The 22,790-nt window shown below is 46.0% G+C and overlaps 1 protein-coding gene across 1 annotated transcript in view; it reads right to left on the reverse strand.

The window, feature by feature from the left end:
- The window catches only part of NCK2 (NCK adaptor protein 2), a 118,432-nt gene that overhangs the window by 30,136 nt on the left and 65,506 nt on the right, over positions 1–22,790 (reverse strand). The window contains exon 2 of the mRNA XM_018055323.1: positions 21,622–21,802. The gene's annotated coding sequence lies outside the window, so the exon portion shown is untranslated. The remainder of the gene's footprint in view (positions 1–21,621; positions 21,803–22,790) is intronic.

Genomic DNA, 22,790 nt, shown 5'->3' on the forward strand with positions numbered 1-22,790 from the left:
GGTGAGTGATCAGAGCCTACCATCAACCACCACCTCACACTAGCAATCACAGCTCTCCATCAACAACCACCTCACCCCAATGACCACACTCCCCCATCAACAACCACAACAATAGCCACACACCCCCATCGACAACCAATCACAGTCAGTGCACAGGTCTACCCACCCCGTCCACCAGCACCCAGGCCACAGACCCCACTTTGCCTTCCCTTAGCCATTCAGGCTGTAGAGACTGCTGGCTGGACGGCCACCCTGGAGGGAGCTGTTGGTAAGGGTAGGGGGGCAAGAGTGGGGGTTCCACCCAAGGTCCTGGGAAACTGCTCCAGGAGGCCAAGAGGAGCCAGTCCTTCCAGTGATGAGAAGTCTGATATGAGTGTAGGATGAACTGTGTAACAAGAAGAGGCTGGCACTGAATTAAGATTATCCCCCAATATAAACCAGATGTACAAACTGACTTAAATTCCTAATACAGAAAAGCCATAACAGAAGAAAGTCTGAGGAAGTACCTTCTAATTGACCTCAGAAATTTTATGTCAGAAATGGGACGCTGATGTGGTCTAGGACTTACAGAGGTCAGATACAAAGCATAGTGTACATTTACCCCTCCAGCTTGGGCAGATCAGGAAAATCAAATTTTTGCCTTCATTCACTAAGCTAATATTCACCCACCTATAGCCAACAGAAAGAAGAGCCACAAAGTTAATATTCTGCAGCCAGGTCATGTTTCATGTCATGCGACCAGTCATACACTTTAAAGAGTTAGCGATACAGATTAGCAAGAAAAACCCTATTTTATACTGAATTAAAGAAACTCAGAAAATCTAACATGCTAAGCTGCTTTTTCAAGTCTTGGGTGGAAGAAGATTTAAAAAAAAAACCCCAAACAGACTGGAATAGTTATAAAACTTTCTTGGCCCGGCAGTTGTCACTAACTCCTAAAATAATATCACTCCTATTCTGGGACTCTCTAAAAAAGAGCCTGTTAACTGCAGCTTGCTGCTTTAGGGCTGGATTACATAATTCTCAGAACAACCAATACCCCAAAATGCTCACGGACACTCCCAAAGGGGTCTCGGGGGCCAAGCTGAACCACTCATAACTGCAAACAAAAAACCTGAATAAAGAGTCTGGGGTTCAGGATTTCCTAGGTGGTCCAGAGGCTAAGATTTCTTGCCCACTGTAAAAGGTTGGATGGGGAGCTAGATCCCATATGCAGCAACCTGAGTTCACATGCTGCAACTAAAGACCCCACCTGCTACAATGAAGATCCAAAGACCCCACAACTAAGACCCAGTGCAGCCAAGCAAATAAAAATTAACATAAAAAACAATAATCTGGGGTCAATGCTTAGCTGGGCCTTCTGTGCATCCCCCTGGCCTTCCTCTCATTCTGTAGGACAAGACAGCAGTACCTGCCTCGCTTTAGGAGGTACCCAGACCCCTGGAAGCAGCCCAGTGATGTCGTGATTAAGGGGCGAGGTTTCATGTCATACAGGCCTGGGTTGGAGTCAGCTGTGCACCTCAGCCCAGCTGCCCTTCTGTCGTGTAGGGCAAGAAGAACACCTCCTCCAGGAGTTTGTGAAAACAGCTCTGAGCCCCCTGCCCACACACAGACTCAGAACGGGAATCACAGTCAGCATGAAAGCACTGTGCATGGTATAGCACTGATGGTTAGTGCCAGGGGGCCAGGCTGCCAAAATCTCCTGCCCAGTACTCTAGCATGTAAGAGGACAGTGTGGGGCGCTCAGGCTTTGGGATGAGACCCTTCTCGTCGGTTTGAATCCTGGCTCAGGCACTTTCCAGCCTGTGGATGTGGACAGGTTATCTTACATCTCTAAGCCCCAGTTTCATCATTCATTCAGTGTCTCTGTAGATCCATCGTCCCTGCTTCACAGGGTGACTGCAGAGCTGGGATGAGCTCACAGTTAGGAAGCAGCCCCATGGGCACCAGGGGGATGCTAGCAGCTCCTCCTATGACTGGGCTTCCCTGGTGACTTGGCAGTAAAGAATTCGCCTGCCAAGGCAGGAGACATGGGTTCCGATCCCTGGGTCAGGAAGATCCCCTGGAGGAGGAAATAGCAACCTACTCCACTATTCTTGCCTGGAGAATCCCATGGACAGAGGAGTCTGTGCATGGCGGGCTATGCTGCATGGGGTCACAGAGTTGGACACAATTTAACAACTAAAAACAACAATCTTTGACCATGTGCCCCTCCCCATGGAGGAAGGCGTGCCAAGCCCGTTCTGTTGTTTATTTTCTCTTTTACATGTAGTGTATTTTTGTGCCTTAGGGAAGCGGCAATACCTTGACTCTCATCATGGCTTAATTAACTTGCCGAGAGCTGGAGCAACATGAGATTCCATATCGTGTCCTACTTGAAGTCTAGCAGCTGTAATTAGTGAGACGCGTGCAGAAAGCCACCAACTGGCCTTTCTGTTCCCCTCAGGGCACCACAAGCTCCTGCCAACTCCTGTCAAATGAGTTGGCATCTGGTAAGTCTTATCTACCATGCAATCTGAAACTTTAATAAACCTGAAACTTTAGTAAAGAATTCATAAGGTCTTTTAAAGTTGCTTCTGACACCGTTTCTCTGAGTGGGTCTCCTTAAAGCAAGTGTACTATTTTAAAGTATTTGCAAAATAAACAAAGGGAGGAAAACAGTGTGATAAATGAGAGAAAACAATGAAAGTGTTATTTTTGTTTGGACTGACTGTGGCGTGGTTACTCGTGGCATTCTTTTTCCGTGGGCTGCTGTAGGCACCTGCATAGACTTAGTGGCTTGAAACAGCCCAAGTTCATTCCCTTACAGTTCTGTGGGGCAGAAGTCCCAGCTGGGTCTCACTGGGGCTGAGTCAAGGTATGGGCAGGGCCATGTTCCCTCTGGAAGGTCCAGGGAAGAATGGTCCTTACGTCTTCCAGCTTCTGGGCACTGCCCCGGTCCAGGCAGGTTCCTCTCTTGTTCTTCAGCCTCCTCTCCTGCTCACAGGGCCTCTGTGGTCGCAAAGGCCTGCAAGGGTGTTCCCCCAAGATGAGCTGATCAGTAAACCTCCTTTCCCCCGCATTTCCCCACATAGCCTGACATATTCACAGGTTTCCAAGGAGGAGGATGTGGACATCTTTGGGGGCCAGGCTAATATTCTTCCTACTTGTTTAGCTGCTAAGTCATGTCTGACTTTGTGACCCCATGGACTGTAGCCCTCCAGGCTCCTCTGTCCATGGGATTCTCCAGGAAAGTATACTGGAGTGGGTTGTCATACTGAAAACCTCTATTTGAGTGAATTTCTATAATAATTGGTTGACCACATTGAAGGCATGAGCTCTTATAAAGAAAAAGCCTTAAGACCCATATTGAAGTAGATTACCTTATTGGACTAATTCAGAATGTATGTTGAAAATCAAGGTAAGGATGAATTTTTTTCCCCCATGTAGTCAGTCTCTTCTTACCAGTTGCTCTCTAAAACCAATTATCTGCTCATAGCTCTATATTTGGATATGTCTATATCTATGTGTGCACACAGGTATCGCTCTGAAATTACAGGTTAATATGCTAGAAGTAAAATATTATATTTGTTTTGCGGGTCCTTCTGTCTCTGTTTTGAAGTCAATAAATCATATTTCATCCATGTAAGGTTTATATTACACAATGGGACTGGCAACATTTTAAAGCTGTTTATGACCCTGGTCTTCTTTGAAGCTTGCTAGATCAATCATTCTGAAGAAGGGTGATGAGGCAGGTGCATATTAACCTTGAATCATCAGCGTCTTTCCTTGACCTTCCCATTAGGCCGGGCGGCTGCAGCCTCAGCAGCCACTGTCAGCATATAACGGGCTCTCCCACACAGCGAACAGATGAACAGGTAACCTCAGGTGACGCAGGTGATTCTGGGGAAGGAAAAGCCTCATCTGCACTGAACGGGGCCCACCCTGCTCTTCATGAAGGAACCCGTCCTGTGGTCACTCCCATTTCTCTTGGCTGGGTCATTCCTCTCTCTCCTGGATTGTCTTTCCTGCCTGCTGACAGCAGACATTGTCCATTAGCCATTGAAGGGCCGCCCTCCGCTCCATTCCCTGGAGCACCCAGCCCTGCTTCACTTCCTCCCCTCCTCTCTTACAGGCCCCTCCTCGTGCTTCCGACCTAGGCTGTCTGGGGGCTTCAACTCCATCCTTTTGCCCCCTCTCTAAACAAGCTGCTCCCAAGTGTGGCCTCCAGCCCTGCCCTCCTCAGACGTGGACTCCTCCCCCACCTCTGAGACATCTCCACCTGAACGCTCCACGTGCTCCCCCACACGTGGACTCCTCCCTCACCTCTGAGACACCTCCATCTGAATGCTCCACATGCTCCGCCAGATGCGGACTCCTCCCCCACCTCTGAGACACCTCCACCCGAAAGCTCCACATGCTCCCCCAGATGCAGACTCCTCCCCCACCTGAGACACCTCCACCTGAATGCTCCACATGCTCCCCTAGATGCAGACTCCCCCCTCTCTGAGACACTCCAACTGTTCTCCAACTCACCCAAACAGAACTCTTTGCCATTTACACCAAACCACAGCAAAAGAAAACCAATCAAAGAGTGACCACAAAATCCACCCTCTCTGTCTCCCCAGGCCTCCTCTGAGTCCATGACCATAAGATGAGCATCCGTCCAGGTGCCCACAAGGCAAAAATCTTGACACGTCTCTTGCCCCATTCATTTCATCAGCACACTCGTCAGTTCACCTTCAAAATATTTCTCAAATCTTACCCCCGTCAGACCCTCCACTGCCCAGCTCCAAGCCAGCCCCACCTGGGCCCAGACCACACGGTTTTTTCTCCCCCACTGGTCAGTCTCCGCCCTCACGGTCTGCCTCCCTGGAAGGTGGCCTGTGATGCTCCTAAACAGAGGGACGGTAGGTTCTATCTCCTCCGTTCAAGCCTCGCGCCTTCCCATCACAGAAGAACACAATCTGAGGCCAGCTCTTCCTCCAAGCTCACGCTCCCTGCTCCTCCTGCCTCCCCTGCCCCTCTCCCCCCTTCCCAAATTCACAACACCCCCTGATGAAACCAAGTCTCCGCGCCCCCATCTGAAAGAACCGCTGCATCCACAGCTACTCCCCCCCAACACACACACATTTTCCTGCTCTCCTTCCTCTCTCCCTGGCACTTACTGGGACCTCACGTACATTTTTATTGTCTGTTTTTTCCACTGAATAAGATTCCTCGCAAACAAGGATTGTGTCTCCTCATAAACTGAGCACTTAGAAGGGCCTGAGCCTGGGTACCCAGCGAGCATGTGAACAGCAGCACGGGTGCTCTTTGCCAGCAGCTGTGTGGCCTCCACCACCAGACCTCTCATGGACACAAGACACTGAGATGCTGCTTCCTGTGCTCAAGTCCTGATGTGCAGCTGGGTTCGCAATTAAGGAACTTTGTTTAAAACAATCTCACCTTAGATAGGGACTTCCCTGGTGGCTTGGTGGTGAAGAATCTGCCTGCAATGCAGGAGGCCCAGGTCTGATCCCTGCGTAGGGAAGATGAGAAGGGGATGGCAACCCACTCCAGTATTCTTGTCTGGGAAATCCCATGGACAGAGGAGCCTGGTGGACTACACAGTCCATGGGGTTGCAGAGAGTCAGACACAACTGAATGACTAACACATACTTTCACATTCACCTTTGATACCGTCATTGTTATTCTACATAATAAGGGCTCTTCATTCATGAAGGAAGCCATGGGATAATTTCAATTAAAATTTAAAATTTTGTGTCATTCAGCTACTTTGATTGAGTAAAAGGGGAAAAGTACACAGAATATACATAAATATTCATGAAATACAGATCAATAACGAAGGGCAAAATTCTAAATTTTTCTGACAACTGATGAGAGCAGCAAGAGAAAAGGAAAGATGAAAGTGTAGCAAAGCTCATTAAACTCTCGAGGAGGCACTGTCTCAGACCTGGAGATGTGCCTGTCAATAAAATGATTCGAAAACTTTGCATTTATCTTTAACAGTTCCCAAATTTAAAAACAGGATGTTGAACACTGAAGCAACACAAAGCATACACATAATCCTTCCAGCAGAGCTGTAAGAATATAAGACTCCCTTTTATAGGAAAGCACTAAAGTGTATAAATAGTGGTATGCATAGCTGGCACAGTAAAAGATCATTCTAGTTCAAATAAATCTCGATTCTCTAATGGGAATTACCAGTCCTCCCAGGGGTGGCTGTGTGGGCGCCGGAGGGCCTAGAGGAGCTATTCCACATTCAAGGTCGGGAGGGGCGGTAGTGAGGAGCTACCCCTCATCCAAGTCAAGGAGCAGTGGCTGTGCTTTGCTGGAGTACATCATGAGAAATGCTGGGCTGGAAGAAGCACAAGCTGGAATCAAGATTGCTGGGAGAAATATCAATAACCTCAGATATGCAGATGATACCACCCTTATGGCAGAAAGTGAAGAGGAACTAAAAAGCCTCTTGATGAAAGTGAAAGAGGAGAGTGAAAAAGTTGGCTTAAAGCTCAACATTCAGAAAACAAAGATCATGGCATCTGGTCCTATCACTTCATGGGAAATCAATGGGGAAACAGTGGAAACAGTGTCAGACTTTATTTTTGGGGGGCTCCAAAATCACTGCAGATGGTGACTGCAGCCATGAAATTAAAAGACGCTTTACTCCTTGGACTTCCCTGGTGGCTCAGACGGTAAAGCGTCTCTACAATGTGGGAGACCCGGGTTCGATCCCTGGGTCGGGAAGATCCCCTGGAGAAGGAAATGACAATCCACTCCAGTACTATTGCCTGGAAAATCCCATGGACAGAGGAGCCTGGTAGGCTACAGTCCATGGGGTCACAAAGAGTCGGACACGACTAAGCAACTTCACTTCACTTCACTTACTCCTTGGAAGAAAAGTAATGACCAATCTAGATAGCATATTGAAAAGCAGAGACATTATTTTGCCAACAAAGGTCCGTCTAGTCAAGGCTATGGTTTTTCCAGTGGTCATGTATGGATGTGAGAGGTAGACTGTGAAGAAAGCTGAGCACCGAAGAATTGATGCTTTTGAACTGTGGTGTTGGAGAAGACTCTTGAGAGTCCCTTGGACTGCAAGGAGATCCAACCAGTCCATTCTGAAGGAGATCAGCCCTAGGATTCCTTTGGAAGGAATGATGCTGAAGCTGAAACTCCAGTACTTTGGCCACCTCATGCGAAGAGTTGACTCATAGGAAAAGACTCTGATGCTGGGAGGGATTGGGGGCAGGAGGAGAAGGGGATGACAGAGGATGAGATGGCTGGTTGGCATCACGGACTTGATGGACCTGAGTCTGAGTGAACTCTGGGAGTTGGTGATGGACAGGGAGGCCTGGTGTGCTGCGATTCATGGGGTCGCAAACAGTCGGACACGACTGAGCGACTGAACTGAACTGAACTGAATCCTCCCAGATCAAAATATGATGAAACTGGCAATTTGAATGGAAACACAAAAGATCCTGAACAGCCAAAGCAATCTTGAGAAAGAAGAATGGAGCTGGAGGAATCAACCTTCCTGATTCAGACTATACTACAAAGTTACAGTCATCAGTATATAACATACAGACAGTATGGTACCGGCACAAAAACAGAAATATAGACCAACGGAAGAAGATAGAAAGCCCAGGGGTAAACCCACACACCTATGGATACCACCTTATCTTTGGCAAAGGAGGCAAGAATGTACAATGGGGCAAAGATAGCCTCTTCAATAAGTGGTGCTGGGAAAACTGGACTGCTGTTGCTAAGTCGCTTCAGTAGTGTCCGACTCTGTGTGACCCCATAGACGGCAGCCCACCAGGCTCCCCCATCCCTGGGATTCTCCAAGCAAGAACACTGGAGCGGGTTGCCATTTCCTTCCCCAATGCATGAAAGTAAAAAGTGAAAGTGAAGTCACTCAGCCATGTCCGACTCTTAGCGACCCCATGGACTACAGCCCACCAGGCTCCTCTGTCCATGGGATTTTCCAGGCAAGAGTGCTGGAGTAGGGTGCCATTGCCTTCTCTGGGAAAACTGGACAGCTACGTATAAAAGAATGAAATTAGAATACTTCCTGACACCATACACAAAGAGAAACTCAAAATGGATTAAAGACCTAAATGTAAGGCCAGAAACTATAAGACTCTTAGAGGAAAATATAGAAGATAAATCACAGCAAGATCCTCCTAGAGTAATGGAAATTATAACAAAACTAAACAAACAGGACCTAATTAAACTTAAAAGCTTTTGCACAGCAAAAGAAACTATAAACAAGGTGAAAAGGCTACCCTCAGAATGGGAGAAAATGATAGCAAATGAAACAACTGACAAAGAATTAGTCTCCAAAATATATAAGCAGCTCATGCAGCTCAATACCAGAAAAAACAAACAACCCAATCAAAAAGTGGGCAGATGATCTAAATAGACATTTCTCCAAAGAAGACCTACAGATGGCTAATGAACACTTGAAAAGATGCTCAACATCATTCATTATTAGAGAAAAGCAAATCAGAACTACAATGAGGTTATCACTTTGTTCCGGTCAGAATGGCCATCATCAAAAAGATCTACAAATAAACGCTGGAGAGGGTGTGGAGAAAAGGGAACCCTCTTGCACTGTTGGTTGGAATGCAAATTGATACAGCCACTATGGATGTAGACTGGAGGAGATTCCTTAAAAAAACCTAGGAATAAAACTACCATATGACCCAGCAATCCCATTATGGGGCACATACCCTGAGGAAACCATAATTGAAAAAGACACATGTACCTCAATGTTCACTGAAACACTGTTTACAATAGCTAGGACAAGGAAGCAACCTGATGTCCATCAACAGATGAATGGATAAAGAAGTAGTGGTATGCATATATACAATGCAATATTAGCTATAAAAAGGAACGCATTTGAGTCAATTTTAATGAAGTAGATGAACTGAGAGCCTATTATACAGAGTGAAATAAGTGAGAAAGATTAAAAAATCGTATATTAACCCATGTATATGGACTCTAGAAAGATGGCACTGATGAGCCTATTTGCAGGGCAGCAAGGGAGACACAGAGAACAGACTTGTGGACACAGTGGGGGAGGGAGAGGGTGGGACCATCGGAAAGAGTAGCATGGAAACATATACACCACCACACGTAAAACAGACGCCAGGGGGAATGTGTTGTGTGGCATAGGGAGCTCCACCCAGTGACAATCTATAGGGCTGGGATGGGGATGGAGGTGGACAGAGGCTCAAGAGGGAGGGAATAAATGCATTCCTATGGCTGACTCACACTGATGTGTGGCAGAAAGCAACACAATGTTGTAAAGCAATTATCCTCCAATTAAAAATAAAGAAATAGAAAAAATATGATGAAATTGGGACTTCCTTGATGGTCCAGTGGTTAAGACTTCACTTTCTAATGCAGGGGGTACAGGTTGGATCACTTATTGGGGAACTAAGATTCCCACATGCTTCTGAGGCTAAAAAACCAAAACATAAAACAGAAGCAATACTGTAGCAAATTCAATAAATACCTCAAAGAATGGTCCACATCAAAAAAATATTTAAAAAAATAGGATACCTGTAAAGAAACCAGTACATATAATGACAAAGGACCGGTTCCCAGAATATAGAAAGAGTCCTGCCGTTTAAGAAGCAACAGAACAACAACTCAATGGAAAGCAAGTGGAGACAAAGTCATTCATTGTCCAGAAGGACACAGCACAGATGATGAATCAACTCAGAAAAGCTCACTGCATCCATAATCCAAGACCACAGGGGGATGCCTTTTAGCACTAGATGGACAGAAATGGGCCAGGTGGATGATGTGAGCCTCAGGGAGGCTGGGAGGCAGTGGAGATTCTCCTATTGTGCCAGGACAGGAGGAAGGCAGTTCTGCCTGGGAAGATGATGTGGGGTTGGATGGAAAGCTGGATACTGACACAGTACCAGCAGGCATCTCCACGCCTCATCCACAGCACGGAAATTGTGCTCGGTCCAGAGCAACCCTGCTTCTGACAGGTAAAGAGGGGCTTTGAAAAAGTGCAAGTGTCAGTTGCTCTGTCGTGTCTGTCTCTTTGCAACCCCATGGGCTGAAGCTAGCCAGGCTCCTCTGTCCATAGCATTTTCCAGGCAAGAAAACTGGAGTAGGTAGTCATTCCCTTCTCCAGGGGATCTTCCCGACCCAGGGACTGAACCCGAGTCTCCTGCAATGGCAGACCATTCTTTACTGTCTGAGCCACCAGAGAACCCCACCACACCTGGGGGTAGGTGCCAAATATCCATTTTGATCTTTGGTCCCTGTTTTTCTTGGGTTATATGTATTTTTGACACTGAGTTGCTTGTTGCTGTTATTGTTTAGTAATTACGTCCATGGGTTCGCAAAGAGTCAGACACGACAGTCACTTATGTCCACTGAGTTGGTGATGCCATCCAACCATCTCATCCTCTGTTGTTCCCTTCTTCTCCTGCCCCCATCTTTCCCAGCATCAGGGTCTTTTCCAAAGAGTCAGCTCCGCCTGTCAGGTGACCAAAGTATTAGAGTTTAGCACCAGTCCTTCCAATGAATATTCAGGGTTGATTTCCTGTAGGATTGACTGGTTTGATCTCCTTGCTGACCAAGGGACTCTCAAGAGTCTTCTCCAGAATCACAGTTCAAAAGTGTCAGTTCTTCCACACTCAGCTTTCTCTACAGCCCAACCCTCACATCTGTACACGACCCCTGGAAAAACCATTAGCTTTGACTATCTAGACCTTTGTTGGCAAACTGTTGTCTCTGTACATGTCACAAAATCTACCGTAAGAACTCAGGTTAAGAGCACAGGCTCTTCGTGCCCAATCCTTCCAACCAAAGCGAGGCTGACTGGGGGCCAGAGGGGGCTGGTCCTCAGATTCCCTGCATTTCCCACTCATTTCCCGAGTCCTGAACGGCGGGGTTGGGGGTGTAGAGGGGTGCCAGAAAGAAAGCAGCATTCTACAGAAACGCCCCCTGTGGATGAAGCATTCCACTTCCCCAGGTGAGCTGGGGGCTGCCCTGGGCTGCCCCTGACCATGGCCTGCCCACTTGTGCCTGGGGAGGTCTGCACACAGGTGGGAGAGTCAGGGCAGGCCAGAGAGCCTCCACCAACTCCATCAATTCACGTGTCAATGTGACTGTCGGTCAAAGTCGACTCCGAGAGGTTCAGAAGGCAGATGTCATTTCTCAGTGAGATGCAGGGTTGGCCCCCAGTTGGGGACCAGCAGGTAGACACGGTCACCCCCCTCAGCAAGGACTGAGGGCTACTGGCCTCCATTCAAAATTGCTTCTGCTACTGTGTTGCTCGTTAACACAACACCAAAAACCGCTCCCCTTAAACTGATCTTTCATGGTTTCAGTTACTCATACCCTTTATTCATACCTTTCATACCAGTCACTCATTCGATTCATACCATACCACTCAATATGATTTTATAACCGTCTCAACATCTTGGAACCAAACAGTTTCCATAACAGCCAACAGCAAAATTGATTCTGATCAGCAGAAACCTAAAACTCAAGGTGCCTTTCCGCTCTGCACTGAGACAAGTCAGCAACAGGAGAAGGTAGGACCCCCAGAGCCACCAGTGACCCTCCAACTGTGTTCCTGGACCACCAGGCTGCCCATTGCAGTTTTCTACACTTCAGAAAAAGTGTAGGGGGTAAAAAAAAAAAAACCCCAAACTGGCACACACTGCAGGGGGTCCATACAGGAATGCTCATCCTGCCATGTAGTTCAGCATTTCTCATCTTTATTGACGTTCACTTAGAAGTGACAAGTATTGAATGTGTATAGATGGATGAGCTTGGACATATGCATACACCCTTGATCCCCCAAACAAGGTAATAAACACATCCATGACCTCCAAAAGATTTACCCATTCGAGGTCTAGTTTGCTTTTGAAAAGCTGACACCACTACCCGGCAACACACACAGACACAGGACGAATATGTTTTTGCTTTTCTGGAGGAAGGATGCCAAGAAAAACTCTTCACCTCTCCTAATTTTGGAACCTCAAGTGCAGCAGCGCTCTATTTAAAGCTCCAAGTGGCTGGAGTGGCCTGTTTCTTAGAATTGTACACACACGGTCCAGGGACACTGAGACCAAGACAGCATGTGTGTGGTCAGCACCCCCATAGCCTCCATGCAGCCCTGAGTCAGGCGTCACCATCTGCTGGGCTGTCCTGGCAAATAAAGTAAACTCTTCAGGCTCTTTTCCACCTTTTATAAAATGGGGGGAGAGAGCCACATCACCTGATCTTAGAATTTATATGAAAATTCATTTGCAAACTATAAGGTACAATTCAGAGAGTAGTGAAGACATGACTGCAAAGCTATGAATTCATTTCTATAATCTTTCCTAAGGAAAAGAATGGGGGTGGCAGAGGCAAGGGTTTGCTTTTTGTGTTTTTAATTTGGCCACCTTTGATGTGAAGAGCTGACTCACTGGAAATGACCCTGATGGTGAGAAAGATGGAGGGCAGGAGGAGAAGGGGACAGCAGAGGAAGAGATGGTTGGAAGGCATCACTGACTCAACGGATGTGAGTCTGAGCAAACTCCGGGAGACGGTGGAAGACAGAGAAGCCTGGCAAGATGCAGTCCATGAAGCTGCAAAGAGTCAGATATGATTTAGAGACTGAACAGCAACAATCTGTGTCCAGCCTTCGAACAAGTCACACTGATGGGGCATGCTGGTTGTGACAGAAAAGGGAAATGCTTGCCTAAGCTTTGACCATTGCCTCAACCAGCAGAACAGGATGATTTCATGGCTGCACAAAGAAACGATCAATCTTGATTTTCTGTGGCTTTGCTCTTGACACAGGTACTATGGAAAACACAGGGGACACATGGGATGATCACACACATAGGAAGGGTAGGAGGTCCCTCTGCCTCCACAAATGACTTCTCTCAGAGGTCAGATGGTCAACTGGGAGCCACAAACACACAGTGACACCTGAGATGGACACAAGTGCAGGTCCGATACTGAGCTGGCCCTGGGGTCTCGGGAGGAATGAAGCCTCTGCGGGATTCAGGTCTTGGCTCCCACCCTCAACCCCTTCCAAAGGCTTCCTTCATGCATTTCTTGAGATTCCAAAGGGACTGGTTTCCAAATCAACCTTTGTTGCTGGAGATTTTGCAAGAGAAAATAAATAAAATTCACTGTCGAGCAAGAATGAAAGGCTTTGGGTCAGAAAGACATGGGTGCACAGCCCACTTTGTCCTATGAGCACTGGGTTGTGGCCAAGTTGTTCCATCTCTCAGAGTAGTGAGGGGTCCCTGGTTTAAGAAGGCACTCCGATACCAGTCTCCGCCATGACACTTCTGTGGGATGTGGAAGGAAGCAGAAGGAATACCAGCTTGGAAGCAGTGGACCACGGGCAGGGCAGAACACTGCTGTGTGAGTTCCACTCTGAGACCCTGGGAACCATCTTTTCTCAGTGTCTCTGCCTATGCAATAGGGGGTAATAAGACCTGTATTTCAGCCACAGATAGTGTCCTGGAGGGGCCAAGCCTGAGTCAAGCCCCTGGTAACTGCCTGGTACCTTACATCTGCCTCCACTGATTCACAAGTAGGGTAACTGTGGTAGAATCAATACTACAATCATTTTTTTTAAAGCAACATTCAGTACTTACTGGGCAATTATTTAAACCAATTACTGCAGCTCTAGCCAGTACATCTACTAGAACATCAAAGGCTACAGCCAACCCTAGACACTGAGTAACCCTTGATGCTTTCAAATTGTGGTGCTAGAGAAGATTCTTGAGAGTCCCTTGGACTGCAAGGAGATCAAACCAGTCAGTCCTAAAGGAAACCAACCTTGAATATTCATTGAAAGGACTGATGCTGACGCTGAAGCTCCAATACTTCAGCCCCTATTTCCAAGAGTCGACTCATTGCAAAAGACTCTGATGCTGGGAAAGATTGAGGGCAACAGGAGAAGGAGGCAACAGAGAATGAGATGGTATCACTGACTCAATGGACATGAATTTGAGCAGACTCTGGGAGATAGTGAAGGACAGAGAAGCTTGGAGTGGTGCAATCCATGGGGTCACAAAGAGTTGGACATGACTTAGTGACTGAACAACAACAAATATTTCAAGCAAATATTGAGAAATAGACAACAATACAGTAATAGTAGGGCACTTCAATATACCACTTTCAACAATGGATAGATCATCCGGACAGAAAATCAATAAGAAAATTTGTACTTAAACTACACACTAGACCAGATGGACTTGACATTGACAAAGCATTTCATCCAACAGGGGCAGGCAGAATACATATTTTTATGAAGCACACATGGAACATTCTCCAGGATACACAGTATCATATGTTAGGCCAGAAACAAGTATTAATAAAATTAAAAATGAAATTACATCTCTTCCCATCACAATAATCAGTTAAAAGAAGAAAATTGGAAAATTCAAGGAGAGAGTGTGGAGAAAAGGGACCCTTCTTACACTGTTGGTGGGAATGCAAACTAGTACAGCTACTATGGAGAACACTGTGGAGATTCCTTAAAAAACTGGAAATAGAACTGCCTTATGACCCAGCAATACCACTTCTGGGCATACACACCGAGGAAACCAGAACTGAAAGAGACACGTGTACCCCAATGTTCATCGCAGCACTGTTTATAATAGCCAGGACATGGAAGCAACCTAGATGTCCATCAGCAGATGAATGGATAAGCAAGCTGTGGTACATATACACAATGGAGTATTACTCAGCCATTAGAAAAAATACATTTGAATCAGTTCTAATGAGGTGGATGAAACTGGAGCTGATTATACAGAGTGAAGTAAGCCAGAAAGAAAAACACCAATACAGTATCAGTCAGTTCAGTCACTCAGTCGTGTCTGACTCTTTGCAACCCCATGAATCGCAGCACACCAGGCCTCCGTGTGTGTTCACGGCCTCCGGAGTTCACTCAGACTCAAGTCCATCGAGTCAGTGATGCTATCCAGCCATCTCATCCTCTGTCATCCCCTTCTCCGCCTGCCCCCAATCCCTCCCAGCATCAGACTCTTTTCCAATGAGTCAACTCTTCGCATGAGGTAACCAAAGTACTGGAGTTTCAGCTTTGGCATCATTCCTTCCAAAGAAATCCCAGGGTTGATCTCCTTCAGAATGGACTGGTTGGATCTCCTTGCAGTCCAGGGGACTCTCAAGAGTCTTCTCCAACACCACAGTTCAAAAGCATCAATTCTTCGGTGCTCAGCCTTCTTCACAGTCCAACTCTCACATCCATACATGACCACAGGAAAAACTATAGCCTTGACTAGACGGACCTCAGTCAGGAAAGTAATGTCTCTGCTTTTGAATATTCTATCTAGGTTGGTCATAACTTTTCTTCCAAGGAGTAAGCGTCTTTTAATTTCATGGCTGCAATCATCATCTGTAGTGATTTTGGAGCCCCAAAAAATAAAGTCTGACACTGTTTCCACTATTTCCCCATCGATTTCCCATGAAGTGATGGGACCGGATGCCACGATCTTCATTTTCTGAATGTTGAGCTTTAAGCCAACTTTTTCACTCTCCTCTTTCACTTTCATCAAGAGGCTTTTTAGTTCCTCTTCACTTTCTGCCATAAGGGTGGTGTCATCTGCATATCTGAGGTTATTGATATTTCTCCCGGCAATCTTGATTCCAGCTTGTGTTTCTTCCAGTCCAGCGTTTCTCATGATGTACTCTGCATATAAGTTAAATAAACAGGGTGACAATATACAGCCTTGACGTACTCCTTTTCCTATTTGGAACCAGTCTGTTGTTCCATGTCCAGTTCTAACTGCTGCTTCTTGACTTGCATACAGATTTCTCAAAAGGCAGGTCAGGTGGTCTGGTATTTCCATATATGGAATTTAGAAAGATGGTAACGATAACCATGTATGCTAGACAGCAAAAGAGACACAGACGCATAGAACAGTCTTTTGGACTCTGTGGGAGAGGGAGAAGGTGGGATGATTTGGGAGAATGGCATTAAAACATGTATAATATCATATAAGAAACGAATTGCCAGTCTAGGCCGATGCAGGATACAGGATGTTTGGGGTTGGTGCACTGGGATGACCCAGGGGATGGTATGGGGAGGGAGGTGGGAGGGGGTTCAGGATTGGGAACACGTGTACACCTGTGGCAGATTCATGTTGATGTATGGCAAAACCAATACAATATTGTAAAGTAAAAAATAAAAATAATAATAATAATAAAATAACAACAACAACAACAAAAGAGAAAATTAAATAGCAAGTTACTGAACAACCAATGGGTCAAAGAAGAAATAAAAAAAATATGAGACATTAAGAGACACAAACTACCATGAATAAGCAACAAGGATGTATTTTATAGCACAAGAAAATATAGCCATAATTTTGTAATGATTTTAAATGGAGTACAATGAATAAAGGGCTCCCCTGATAGCTCGGTTGGTAAACAATTTGCCTGCAATGCAGGGGACCCTGGTTTGACTCCTGGGTCGGGAAGATCCGCTGTAGAAGAGATAGGCTACCCACTCTAGCATTCTTGGGCTTCCCTTGGGGCTCAGCTGCAATGCGGGAGACCTGGGTTCCATCCCTGGATTGGGAAGATTCCCCTGGAGAAGGGAACGGCTACCCACTCCAATATTCTGGCCTGGAGAATTCCATGGACTGTATAGTCCATGGGGGTTGCAAAGAGTTGGACCGACTGAGCGACTTTCACTTTCCAATGCATAAAAAACATTGATCACGATGTTGTACATGTGAAAATAATATAACATTGTAAATCAAGTCTATTTCAATAAAAAAAAATCTTGAGACAAATTAAAATGGAAACACAATAGACCAAAACTAATGGGATGCATTAAAAGTAGTTCTAGCAGGGAAGTTCAGAGTGATAAAAACCCACATTAAAAAGAACCAAGATCCAAATAAAGAAAACTTTACACCTCAAGGAACAAGGAAAAGAAGACCAAGTGAAGCCCATAGTTAGTAGAAGGAACGATAGTAATCAGAGAAAAAATAAATGAAATAAAGACTGAAAAGATAACAGAAAAGGTCAGTACAATGATGCCTATGCTAACATTTACACCTCGGGTATTCACATCAGCAACTGCCGCAGCATGAAATCCAGTCTGGATTACCTTTCTGTACCCATACGTCTTGTCATCTATGCACCGTTTTGCCACATAACACCCACGTCCTTCCACCCATTAGACTGCTCTCCTGAAAAAGTCCTCAAGTAGATTTTCAAACAATCTTCAGCACAGCATACGAACTACTGACATCCTCCATCTCCAGGAAACACCAGCCAGCCTCCAACAACAGTGAGTCACTGTCCATGCTGAGTTATCCAGGGAATAATTAAGGGCAGACTCTACATTGTTACGTTCACTCCAGTGGAAATGGAAGGGGTTTGTCTCCACGCTCCTCCCATGATCTCCACTCCCCTCAAATCTGGCAAAGTCAAGGCCAGGGAGTTCTCAGGACCTGGCTCCTTAATTTCAAAATGGGAGAGATGATCCGAGGAGAAAAGAATACAGCGCAGGGACTACAGGCCCTGGATACAGGGGGCTCGGGGGCTCCCTCAGGTCACCCAGAGGTGCAGCTGACTTCCCTCCTCAAGACTGCTCCCCTCAGTCCAGCCCCAGGGAAGGCTAGCTGAGACGGCACCAAATTGGGGTGCCCAGTAATGTGGAAATGTTTCCAAGGCTGACTCCTCACTTAGCACCTTACCAGGCTGGCACTGTTTTCTTTCTCTCCAGGACAAGGCAAGTGACAGGCTGACCAAACCGTCACCTTTCCCGTGGGCACATCAAAGACCACTGACCCAATAGCATATGCCAGCCCCAACCTGTTACTGCTTAAATGATGTGCGGACTGATTACCATGGGCTTCCCAGGTGGCTCAAGGGTAAAGAATTTGCCTGCCATGTAAGTGGGCTTGATCCTTGAGTCAAAAGACCCTCAGGACTAGGAAATGGCAACCCACTCCAATATTCTTGCCTGGAGAAGCCCATGGACAGCGGAGCCTGGCAGGCTACAGTCCATGGGGTTGCAAAGAGTCCAGCATGACTTAGCAACTAATCATCAGCAGCAGCAGTCCTGTGCCTTAAGACCCATGATGCCCCTGCTCCAAGTCCCTTTCTTTAAAATTCACTCAGTTTCCCTGCCTCGGGCACTCGAGACTTGTTCTAAGAACCTGACATAGTGGTCATCCGGAAAGCAGAGCTGTCAAGGTCACACCCCATCCCACAAGGCCACGAGAAAAAGACTCTGGAACAACTGTATTCCATCTATTTTTGTAGCTGCTAAAACAGTCACAGCAGGGAACAGTAGCCTAGAATCCAGCTGTGCTCACAGTCAATATTTATTACGTGAAAGGACAGATCTACTGATTTTCCCACTGGGCAGTTTTCAAAACCACAAAAGCAATTCTTAATAAGAAAATCATAGTTTTGCTGTGTCTGTCATAAACTTAAAAGTCTATTTAAAATTACATGCATACAAATATTTTTGTAAGTATCTTTCCATGATAATCTGCATATAACTGTCCACCGGGCATCACCTCTTGTTTGCGTGATGATAACAGACTCTCGCTGGCCACTTATGCAGAACACATCAACACTTCCTCAATTAAGCCTGTGATTTCCCCCTGACTTATGACCTTCTGGAAGAGGACCCTGACCGTCACTTAGAGTCTGCTAATGTCACCTATGACCGAGCTTCTAAAGAAGTCACGTCAAGACTCCATTACTGATGAATCACTAATGAATTCTGTTGACCAGATTCAAGGATTTACACTAATTTCCAGCTTATATTCGCATGAAATCTAACAAACCGATTGATATATGACTATACTTACAAATGAACAAGTTTTAAGAGGTTTCCCTTCAATGACTATTTAAAAAATTGAGTGGTCATAGCTAAGACTTTTTTATGAAAAGGAAATCTCCCTGGATTGGACATGAAACACCCAATGATACCCACTCACATAAGGTCTGGAAGAGAAACCTGGGAGTGACTGTTCACTGCCCAGGAGGACATGAAGCCAGAGACAGCCAGCAACATCTTGTGGGGAAAGGGGAGTCTCGGGGTCACTTAAGGGGACACAGAAAGGAGGAGGGCTTGGATCAGCTGCTGAGATGAGCTCCAGGTTCTCAATTCCAAATCAGGACCTGACCTGGAAATCACAATGGATGTCCCGCCTCTTCCCCAAACAGGTGGGAGAGTGTCGCTCGCTCCAAGGAAATAGTAAAGCAGAATTCAACTTCTTACTCTAAGAAACACGACATATTGACTCCATACCCTTCTGCTGGCCACACATCAAAGGGGAACATAACTGAAATCCAGGTGGTTCAAAAACAAAAAGGGGGTTGAGGAGAAAAACCTGATTTACAAATAGCAGTTTCAGACCAAATGAAAGAAAATTCTAATTTATATCAAAGTAAGAAATATAACTGAGGTGTTGGAGAAGACTCTTGAGAGTCCCTTGGACTGCAAAGAGAGCCAACCAGTCCATTCTGAAGGAGATTAACCCTGGGATTTCTTTGGAAGGAATGATGCTAAAGCTGAAACTCCAATACTTTGGACACCTCACGCGAAGAATTGACTCATTGGAAAAGACTGTGATGCTGGGAGGGACTGGGGGCAGGAGAAGAAGGGGACGACAGAGGATGAGATGGCTGGATGGCATCACTGGCTCGATGGACGTGAGTCTGAGTGAACTCCGGGAGTTGGTGATGGACAGGAAGGCCTGGCGTGCTGCAATTCATGGGGTTGCAGAGTCGGACACGACTGAGCGACTGAACTGAAATGAACTGAAGAAATATAAAAAACACTCAAACCAAGAGATTTTGTCATCTAAAGTCACGGGTTCAAGAATAGTTTAAAGCCAAGTTTATGATTACCAAAGAGGAAAGGTCAGGGGGAGAAATACATTAGGAGTTTGGGGTTGACATGAATACACTACTTAATATAAAAATAGATAATTAACAAGGACCTACTGTATAACACAGGGAACTTTACTCAATATTCTGTAATAACCTAAAAAGGAAAAGAATTTGAAAAAGTGTATGTGTGTATTTATATAAGACTGAATCACTTTGCTGTACACCTGAAACAAAACATTGCAAATTAATTATATTCTCTAATGTAAAACAAAATTTTTTTAAAAAAGAATAGTATAAAGGAATTTGTGAATAATAGAAGCAAAATAAGACTTGAAAGGAAAGCTCATAAATTGGGTGTTATTCCTCCACAAACCTAGACAGTGTGTTAAAAAGCAGAGACATCAGTTTGCTGACAAAGGTCTGTATTGTCAAAGCTATGGTTTTCCCAGTAGTCATGTAGAGATGTGAGCATTGGACCACAGGGAAGGCTGAGCACTGCAGAACTGAGGCTTTCAAATTGTGGTGCTGGAGAAGACTCTTGAGAGCCCCTTGGACAGCAAGGAGAATCAAAGCAGTCAATCCTGTTCTGTGCTTATTCACTTCAGTTATGTTCAACTGGAATGGGTTGCCGTGCCCTCCTCCAGGGGATCTTCCCAACCCAAGGACTGAACCCAGGTCTCCTGCATTGCAGGCAGATTCTTTACCATCTAAGCCACCAGGGAAGCCCAGTCAAGCCTAAAGAAAATCAATTCTGAATATTCACTGGAAGGACTGATGCTGAAGTTTAAACTCCCAATATTTTGGCCTAATGAGAAAAGCCAACTCACTGGAAAAGACTCTGATGCTGGGAAAGATGGAAGGCAAAAGAAGAGGGTGACAAAGGATGAGATGTTGGATGGTATCACCAACTCAATGGACATGAGTTTAAGCAAATTCTGGGAGATGGTGAAAAGACAGGGGAGCCTGGTGTGCTGCAGTCCACGGGGTTGCCAACAGTTGGACACGACTGACTGAGTGAACAACAACAAACCTCCACTTAGGAGACAACACTGTGAAGGTGAATTGGACCTTCTCATAGAGCACTTTATTGTGCAGTCAGAGCCAGGACCCCAGAGGAACTGACTGCCAGCCAGCATCTTGTATCATCTAAATCAAATGGTCCAAAATCATGTTAGGGCTGAGAAATGCCTATTGTAGAGACATTCTTTTGTCCAGTTCCTGTTGTTCCAGGAGCCCTGAATCTCAAGCCATATGCTGTGTCACAAATATAATTTTAACACAGGAGAAGATTTCTCATAGGAACATATAAACCCTCCTTCGGAATCCTTATCCATTTGATGTTCTGATGCAACCTTATCTTCCCAGCATCCAAGCTAAGATGAAGCCTCATGAGATGGAGCTCACCCTGAAGACAGCTCCTACATATTCCAGACATCCATCCCACACGACACAGGGAAGGCCCATTTCCTACGGACACAAGACTACCTGTCCAGCCAGGAGCTCAGGCACAGGGCATCTCATAGGTCGGAGGCACCCACGGTCCTGCCTCCCAGCTTACCTGCTGCTAACAGGCACCAAAGCAGGAACAGTGAGTCTAATTTCTGAACCACATCCCTTGGCAACTTACATTTGACAAGGCTCAACAAATCAGAGCTACATTTATTGCCGTTTTATTAACGTAAAGCGTATTGCCAGCGCAACATGGGCATCTAAGGCGAAAGCAGTCACTCCTCCTGCCTGTCTCAGGTGGAAAGCCACACTCACCTTCAGCACCCAGTTACGAGAGGTGACACACAACAGAGAGCTCCTCAAAGGGTGAGTTCCTCAGCTGACTGCACCTGACGTCACCAGGCTGCTGGAGTTCTCCAAATTCTCCTATCTAATTCAAATCTCAGCAGAGAGTGGCGATCCAGGAAGTCGCTCGAAGAAAAGGAACGTAGGAAATCTGAAAAGAGACAGAAAACACGGTTTACCAGGGCAGCTAGCTTGTTGGATTTTAAGTTACTGCTTGAGAAATGACTATTTGTTTGCCTGAAACCAATACTTTCACTTGTTGTTCAGTCACTCAGTTGTGTCCAACTCCTTGCGACCCCATGGACTGTAGCCTGCTAGGCTCCTCTGTCCATGGGATTTCTCAGGCAAGAATACTGGAGTGGGTTGCCATTTCCTTCTCCAAATATTTTTAATTGACCCCAGGAAAAAATGTGCTTTATATTTACTGACCTCGACCCAAACAAAACCTTCTTTGCCCTGCTCTACTTTCCAGACCCTGGGTCAATGTGGAGGCAGAGGGTAGGTGTGGACCCCCTGGGGGATAACCGAGGGACCCAAGCTCCCAGATCTCTTCCAGCCCCCTCCCTACAACACCGCCGCCCACGCCCTCCAAGCCTGCTGAAAACAAAAGAGCAGCTGCCAAGTGGAAATTCAAAAAGCCCGTCTGGGAGCCTAATTAGGGAGAAGAATTGCAGAGCATGGATATCACGTAGAGATTTCATCTCCTGCGCAGACAATTCACTGAGAAAGGCCCCGCCAGACCCACAGCTTCGTCCTTATCAGGAAGAACACACACACTCTCTCTCTCACTACTATATATAAAATAGATAGCTAACAAGGACCTACTGTATAGCACAAGGAACTCTACTCAATACTCTAATGACATATATGGGAAAAGAATCTGAAAAAGAGAGGCTATACTGTATGTATATGTCGTATGCATGACGGAGTCACTTTGCTGTACAACGGAAACTAACACAACATTGTACACCAGCTGCTGCTGCTGCTGCTAAGTCACTTCAGTCGTGTTCAACTCTGTGCGACCCCATAGACGGCAGCCCATCAGGCTCCCCCGTCCCTGGGATTCTCCAGGCAAGAACACTGGAGTGGGTTGCCATTTCCTTCTCCAATGCATGAAAGTGAAAAGTGAAAGTGAAGTC

Source organism: Capra hircus, chromosome 11 (genome assembly GCF_001704415.2).
Source record: "Capra hircus breed San Clemente chromosome 11, ASM170441v1, whole genome shotgun sequence".
In the NCBI taxonomy this organism is placed as follows: Eukaryota; Metazoa; Chordata; class Mammalia; order Artiodactyla; family Bovidae; genus Capra; species Capra hircus.